This window comes from Vicia villosa, linkage group LG3, assembly GCF_029867415.1.
Source record: "Vicia villosa cultivar HV-30 ecotype Madison, WI linkage group LG3, Vvil1.0, whole genome shotgun sequence".
Taxonomy (NCBI): domain Eukaryota; kingdom Viridiplantae; phylum Streptophyta; class Magnoliopsida; order Fabales; family Fabaceae; genus Vicia; species Vicia villosa.
In genome coordinates, this window is record NC_081182.1 from 18,319,364 (window position 1) to 18,328,264 (window position 8,901).

Genomic DNA, 8,901 nt, shown 5'->3' on the forward strand with positions numbered 1-8,901 from the left:
TGAATAAAGATATATATCAAGACAAACTTGAATATCTATTGGATTTGAATAAAGGTATTTCATTTATGATTAATGATTGTTGTTTTGTTGCAGATGATGGAAAGTTAGACACTGAGTTAGATTCAGGTGAATTTTGGGCCCTCTTTGGTGGTTTTGCTCCCATTGCAAAAAAGGTAATCAATGAGGATGATATCATTACAGAGACAATCCCTGCTCAACACTTCAGTGTTTTTTTAATCTATTTGGTGGAGTATAATTGTCGTATGTATTGCAGATTATGAAACGAGGTGATACCGTGGATGAGAACATTGAGAAGATTAAGAATCTTGATGTCGAACTCAGTAGATACAAAGAACAGATCATGAAAACAAGGTTTGGTCCTACTCTCGAAAGTATTAAATTAAATCTATAGCCATGTGAGTTCTTAAACAAAAGAGAATGTTAGTCGATTGTTCTTTGTTTTCTTGAGTCAATTGTTCTTTGTTTGCTCGAGTAAATGTTTTAAAGTTATGAGGAGCATCCCAAAGGAATTAGTGTTGCTTGAGTAAATGTTTTAATTACCTTCTTACAGATTAGGATTATATATTTACCTATCATTCATTAGCATTTTCATGGGCTATGTCGTATAGTTTCATTGACATGTTTGCATGTTTTTATTGAACAACTCTCTTTCAGATAATCAAGACAGCAACCTGTGGAGGCATGGCATAATGGAGCTCTTTGTGGTCAACTGTATCATCTTTTCTTTCTTAGCCCTCTAGAAAATATGAATATACTTTTCTACATGTACTTGACCAATACCCGGTTCATTGTTTGAGGTCTGGATCTGCAGGAACCTGTTCCTTTAGGTAGCAAAGAGTCCCATAAGTTTCTGCATCTGTCTTTTTCCTTTTAAAAATTTAATAAAAGTGTTAGTTGTAGAAGTTTCTATAGTTGTGCGCAGTATTTTTTGAAGTTCTATATAACCAGTATCATTATGAGCATGATGCTGATTTTGTTCATATAAAGATGTTGCGCAACAATACTTTTGTTGCAGTGAATGGTGCTTTCTCTCAGACTGGAATCATTGATCCTTTTGCTAAGCGTCATATAACATCTTCCCACGTTGTTCCTTTAGGCGGTGTTGGGTAAGTTTTCAGTCCTTACAATTTCTCTTCTAATCATCAACTAACATTTCACTATCTATTTTCTTCTTTTCAAACTCATCTACAGTGCAGGAAGTATTGGAAGAAGTTTTAAATGTGAGTTTCAGCGTTGGCAGCTATTCCCTCTCGCAAGTGAAGACAAACCAGATTTACCTAATCAGTTTTCTGTAAGATTACAAATTAGGATTAACAATTTTTTCTATTTTTGCACATCTACACGTTATTTTGATAGCTCGTGCGCTTTCTTGATAGAATATGGCTCTGTACACAAGTTAGATTCAAGTTTCAGGATTAGTGTTTCTTCAAAGTTCCTCTATATAGTCATTAAAGGAAAAAAGGACTTTCATAATTACTTATATTTTCTTTACTTCATACTTCTAATTATATTACTTTTATTGACATGAGGTTTGGTTTCACGTCCAAATGCTAAAAAATATTCAACTGTACTATGCTCAGGGAAGCCGGATATATTGAGTGAGCCATTATAGATTTTCTTTTAATTTTACACTCACTAATTCATCGCACTGTTAATGCCAGATTTAGAATCTCTAAATTTGATTTTAAAAAACAAATCTTATTTTCATTTAGAGAAAATCCAGCTTCAGGGATTAAATAATGGGATTGGAATTTGAATGGAACAAGTTCCACATATCGCGCATTATACCCAAGAGCATGGACAGTATATGAGGGTAAGCTACGCTAATTGCCACACTTCCAGGTCCATTACAAGATTTATAAATTATACTGCATTGCATCTCTTACATTGATCATCGCAATTGTTCAAATGCAGAACCTGATCCAGCATTGGAAATATCAATCGTGCAGTATCAACTGCTCGGGAGGCCTTTGATAATGGACCTTGGCCTAGAATGACTGCTTATGTAAGCATTTCCTGAGTGTCCCCTTCTTGAATGACCTTATATTAGTTTTAAATTTTTAATGATAATGATTTTTGATAACTCCATCAACTAAGAAGTCGTTTATTGTTGCGCTTTGCTGAATTGGTTGAGAAGCATAATGATGAGATTGCTGCTCTAGAGAAATGGAACAATGGAAAGCTTTATGATCAGGCTGCCAAGACTAAAGTCCCTATGTTTGTGTGTTTATTTCTCTATTATGCCGGTACTATCAGTAACAACAAATGCATGTTTCTTATGTCAATAATCCTTTTTAAATTGTAGTAACAAATTTGTTGTTAATACTCTGATTCTTACCGGGTGGGCAGATAAAATTCATGGGATCACAGTTCCAGCTGATGGAGATTATCATGTGTCCAGACATTGCATGAACCAATTGGTGTAACAGGACAAATTATTCCTTGGAATTTTCCTCTACTTATGTTTGCTTGGAAAGTTGGACCAGCACTAGCATGTGGTAATACCATTGTCCTGAAGACTTCTGAGCAAACACTGCTAACAACTCTCATTGTGGCTAAACTACTTCATGAGGTGAGCTCATAACTAATAAGCCATAAGTGACATTTCTTTGGTCCTAACATAATCATTCAATTTTATCAAACACCGTCTTAACTGTCATACCCTACTTCTTACCACTTCGGATTGTACATGTATATCTTTGCAGACAGAGTTATTCCTTCTGATTCACTGGAATTGTTTATCGATGCATAACATATGGTTGGACATGGTGTCAGGCTATTATGGTAGCATTCGAGTACTGCAGAAACAGGAAACTGATCGCTTCAGGTCTAAAGTTAGAGCCATTTCTGACTTTACATCAAAGCTTGAAGTTGAAGTTGTAACCACTTTTGGCAAATCACTTTAGCTGGGGAAGTCCTGTTACTTCATGGACCGATTCATTTTAATTTAGAAGTTAAGTGATAAAGTATTATAAGCTCAAACTCTGATGTTCACAAGCCTCGGAGAAAAAGAATACCTAAGAAGAAGAAGCAGGTTGGCAATCTGTGTTTATTCTAATATATGCTGCATTATATTACATATTTGCATTTACCTTCTGTTATAATTATATAAGTTTGAAAAATGCAGTAGTGACTTTTTAAAATGGTTACATGACCAATAAATGATTTTGATCTTGATAACCCTCTAAGGAGACACATTCTCTATATATAAGTATATTCACTTTTGTCTTTTGTGTTCAAGTCCCACCAAAAGTGCTGCCAGAGTCGTAAGTACTACGACCCTACAAGCAAGCCTTTATGATTGAACGGGTAAGTTGTTGCATTCTCGATCTCTTCAACACCGACGCATGACACTAAAACGTAGGATTACAATCACTTTAATCATTTTCTTGACAGGTTACTGGTGTTGATTCTGTGAGATCATTTTCAAGACATTTTACAATACAGTATCAATTAGCCACGTGAATTATCAAGTGCCGAGATTATGGAGTTGAGGAGCAAAGGCGGAATCTTTGAATCATAACAAGATAGGTCGTTGACTTAATGTCGCATGAATTATAGCGTTGATTGTCTCCTTTGAAAGATAAGTCAGTTTACATTCTTTGTTGATTGATCATAATATACTATTTTTTGTTTGAAGATGCTTTATAGTATAAATGCTTCATACTCAATTGGGTTGCTGCTCTGTGCATAAAGTAGGATTTCGAACGCGGACACCAAGTCGGAATGTTTGTAGCAGTCACCGTATATTATGTTTGCACAATAAGGAAGTCACACGCATCACGACATATGCCATCAGTTTGCAACCAGCTACAACAACGATGCGGCAAGATATGATGAGTAGTCAAGGCTACAGTAAAACTGACTTCGAAGGGATGCTGTTGTCAACTTGGTTTCTACAAAATTGCATGGATCTCATTACAGTTCATTTGGATTAGGCTTAGCAGTGATTGAAAGACTAAACAGTTTCCAGAAAGAGCTTGGTAGAAAACTCGCCTATCTCCATGTCACTCAACCTCGATACACAACTTATGGCAAAACCGAGCATGGTAGTAAACGAGACCAAAAAGGAGTTCCTTTGACAAGGAAACTGAGAATAGATTATGATGGAACATTCATGTGTAGTGGTGGATTCAATAGGAAGTTAGGAATGGAAGCTGTGGCTCGAGGTGATGCTGATTTGATATCGGTTGGTCGTCTTTTCATCTCTAATCCAGATTTGCCCTTAAGGTTTAGGCTTAATGCACCTCTGAATAAGTATAATAGGAAGACATTTTACACACAGGATCCTGTTATAGTTTACACAAATTATCCTTTTCTCAGCAAAGGAAATGGGGCTGAGCTAAATGCGCGTCTGTGATTGTTCTTTTTGCTTTATCATTGAGTTTGTTACATGAACAATTAAAGTCTCAAAATCTTAGGTGAATGGTTTTATTATGAATGCAATCTCACCAATGATGGATACTAAATATGTATGGTTTGTACCTAGGTGAGATTATAGCTATAGAAATTAAGAATAATTAGTCATTAAAATTTTGACAGAGGTGATCCAAATTCATGGATGCTACTTGTAGTCCCTTTCTGTATTAGTTTGCTTTAATTGGAGGAACTATTCAAAATCACGATTTTAACAGTATATTACCAATCTTTCATAAAAGCTACCTTCAACAATGCATTTCCTTGTCATATAAAGCAAACCACACACTGCATTGTCATATATCGTACCTAGCCCATATTAAGTCTATATTAAGTGAGGTAAATCTTATTTATTTGACAAACTTTGTTATTATTATGAATAATAATAATTTTTAAAAAATTATAAATAACATATTATTATTATTATTATTATCAATAATTGTTATATTATATTTTTAATATTATATTCTAATCCCAAAAATTAAGGGGTGAAAATTGTGTTCTATTAATTAATGATCAAATGGGATGACTTATTGTAAGAAACCTGCTTAAAAGAATTACAAATGCATAATTGAACAAAAGAAAAAAAAAATTACAGATGCAAAGAAACTTGGAATAATTCTTTTCATATATTATTTAGTACAACAAGAATACAGGTTATTCAGAGTTTTAGACCCACCACTTTTTCTTGAAATTAATAAAAGTATGAATAAAATAATGAGAAAGAAAGAATTATTTAAAAGTGTAATTAGAATGAGGTTTTCTTAATAAGGTAAGGAGCTCTTCTATAGAGCTGCAGTTCAGTTTATACTGATGGTTGCTACAAGTTCACTACAATTGGTTGATTGTAGTCATTATTAGTTGCTACAAGTTCACTACAATTGGTTGATTGTAGTCATTATGATAACCTTTAACCTAACTTATAATTTTTTCAAACATTTTTGATTTTCCTAAACTCAAATGCGCGGAAACGACGGGTACCCGTGCGAACGCACGGGTAAGACACTAGTTTCTCTATAAAAGACGCATTCTCCCCTTTTTAGCTCATGCAAAATTTCTTATTAACTTCATTTTTTAACCTACCAAAAACATGTTTATTCCAATATTTCTTGTAGTTCATTTGTAGTTTCTTGTAACAACTTTTGGAGTATAGTGAATGGGAGAGTTGTTTTCTCCCCCAGACGTAGATCATTTGATCGAACTAGGTAATTAAACCTTTTGTTTCTTGCATTATTTTGTCTTCTTCTGCCAAGTTAATTCACTGTATTATTGCATTGAGAGTTATTATTGTTGAAGGCCATTATTTTGGTTGTCATTATTCTTTGTCTCAAACATCAAAGTTCTCTATAAAAGATGCATATACTTTCTTATTATTTTTACTTCTAGGTGCCTTTTTCTTAGAATTATTTTGAAAAATTCTCTATAAAAGACACATTCTCCCCTTTTTAGCTCATGCAAAATTTCCTATTAACTTCATTTTTTAACCTACCAAAAACATTTTTATTCTAATATTTTTATGACCACTTTGAGGGCTTTAAGCTTATCCAATAGAACAAAAGCTTTCCAACCATGAAACTCAGTAGTGTTTCGGAAAGTAGTTACTAACTCGTGAAGAATATTGTGAGCTAACTAGTGATTATTAAATCTAAAAGATTTGAGACCCCACAACTGATTACCATACTTCACGATAATAGGACAATGATTACAAACATCCATCTGGAAAGCCCATCGAGATGCCTCCCCTAATTGTCCCACTTCCTATTGGAAATCAAAATACAATCAATCCTACTACCTGCCCTCCTTTAGATTAAAACCAACTAAAATTTCTACCAGAGAGAGGTAAATCCATAATCTCCATTTCAGAGATAAAAATTGAAAAATCTAGACAATCCAATCTCTCATAAAACTAAAAGAAACCCGCACACCTTTTCTGTCAATAAAAGAACATATGGAATTAAAACCCCTCACAATACATCTAATAGTACCTCAAAAATTGCCTTTCCTAGTATACGAGTCTATCCATATGGCTCTTTTATCAGCTATAGAACATTTTAAGTACATGTTAACCACAAGACACATTGAATCAAACGACCCCCACTCTAAAAAGAGCCATAAGAGTCTTAATTCCCACCCTTTTCTTAAAAGCATAAAAAACCTACTAAATATGGAACTAGAGTCACAAAGATAGGAGAAAGCAGAAAAGAAAAGTCATGAAGACCTTCAGATAAAGAAAATCTCTTTGAACTCAAGCCTCATTCTGGTAAGGGCATAGGAACACTATCCTACAAACAAAAACCAATAGAGGTACAAGGTTTCACAATACCTGTTTCAAGGGGAGTAAAGGAGAAAACTAACGAGACCTAATCCAGAAGAAAATCTAATTTAAAGTCTGGCGCCCAAACTTTACAAGGAGAAACTAAAGCAGTAAGGTTCATATCATGAAGATCTAATGAAGATTGAGAAACAATTCCAATAGGCATAAATTCCACATGATAATGTTCTAGCATATTAGAAACAAAAGAGATAGTGATAATCCCCAAACGTTGAGGTAAGAATGCCAAACTACTTCCAATAACTAAGAAAAGGTAAGGGAGATGTCCATCCTATTTTAGAATCTCTTATAAAAACCGAAGATACTAAAAAAGCAATCAGGAGAACCAAAAGAGTTACCGACAATTATAGAAAAAGACTTACAATCTAAGGGGGTGGCAATATACAAATCGAGGGGGATGGGGTCATTAAGTAATTATTATCCAAAGGGGGGAAGAAATAACACAACCCAAAGGAATATCTAAATCCATACACTTTAAAAGATGATGATCCAAGGGTGATGAGACAACAGAGCGACCCAAATCAAAATAAGTCTACTTAAAACCACCCTTAAACCTTTTTTATTAGACTCTCAAACATAACATGGATTGGAATTTAAATTAAACACAAACTTCATAACATTCCTCTGTCCAAGAGACATCGATTGGTATAATTGGGAACATATTTGATGTCATTCTTGTGATTTTGGAAGACATAGTAAGTGTACAACTTCTATTGAAAAAAATAAAACCCTTCAATGACCTTAACACACTGAGAAATGACAACATGAATAACTTTTCAAAGGCTTGACATGAAATGATCTTTTTTTTTTCTTTCCATTTTTCTTCCTTCTACCTTACACGTGTCTAACACCAAAGAGGATTTGACTTGCAATGATATTGCATCATTTTTCTCATTTTCCTCTACCAAAGAAAAATGACAAGGACTTGTCAATTGAACTTGTACTTTATCACCTGCACCCTAAACCTCTAAATAGGGGATTCTATCATTTCTAATCACACATAGGTACGTATAAATATCTATCTACCCTTTTGCAAGTGGAAACATTTTTCGCACTTCTTCTTCCTCTTTCCCATCATCTTCATCATCTTTTTCTATGAAACCACACACTGCCACCATTGATGAGGTCACCGCTATAAAGACTCGATCTGAAATAAGGATTGGAAAAGTTCATACTCCACAAATCTGATCTTGATTCAACCACTCCCATACATTCAAGTACATTTGATTATTCAACATGACAATAACAATTGATCTCTTCGACCACCCAGACTTCAAACATAAAAAATCCAATATCCAAGTATATTTTTCACATGTTAGTGGTCTTATATCAAGAAAAGCTTTCACCTCCCTTTATCGAAATGTAAAGATGATCCCAATTACTGTAAAGATTTCACTTATCCAAGCATGAATAGGGATACCAGAACAAGTGATCCAAACCTTATTCTTAAAGAAGAATAAGGAATAAGGACGGAAACCAAACATAGAGACAGAGAGAGGGAAAGAAAGAGAGAGAAAGAAAGAAAGTTAACTACAAAACATTTCTTCATTTTTCTTAAACTCATCCAAGCTCTCCCCATTTGAAGCACTCAAGATTATATAATCTCCACCTAACTTAGATAGCTTGAGATGTGAGAAACCAAATATGAAGAAATTATGCGTTGAACTAATTTTCTTATTTTCATATTTAACAACAACCACTATTTTGTTTATTATTTCCTTATTTTTCTACTATAAAAAGATTCTCATCCTTATTCATCATTTTAAAGAGAATGAAATTCATTTTTCTATTCTAACTTGCTTTATATTTTTTATTCAGTACAATTATTATTAGTTTAATTAATACCCATTTTATTTTGTTATTATTTCTCTTATTTTTGCGTCACACAAGCATTAATGGTTCATAAATATTGGATTCCTCATCATTGAATGATCCACATAACTAATTATCCATTCTATTAACATCTTCATTATTAATCACTGTCGATTCTTGATCACCAGTCATATTTTCGTTAGAGAATCTTCGGCGATATGTTTCACTATCTTGATATACAACATTGACACTCCATTTTCCCAAATTTGTTCCATATTCATTACAATGTTCATACTTTTTCTCACACAAGCAGCAACTTT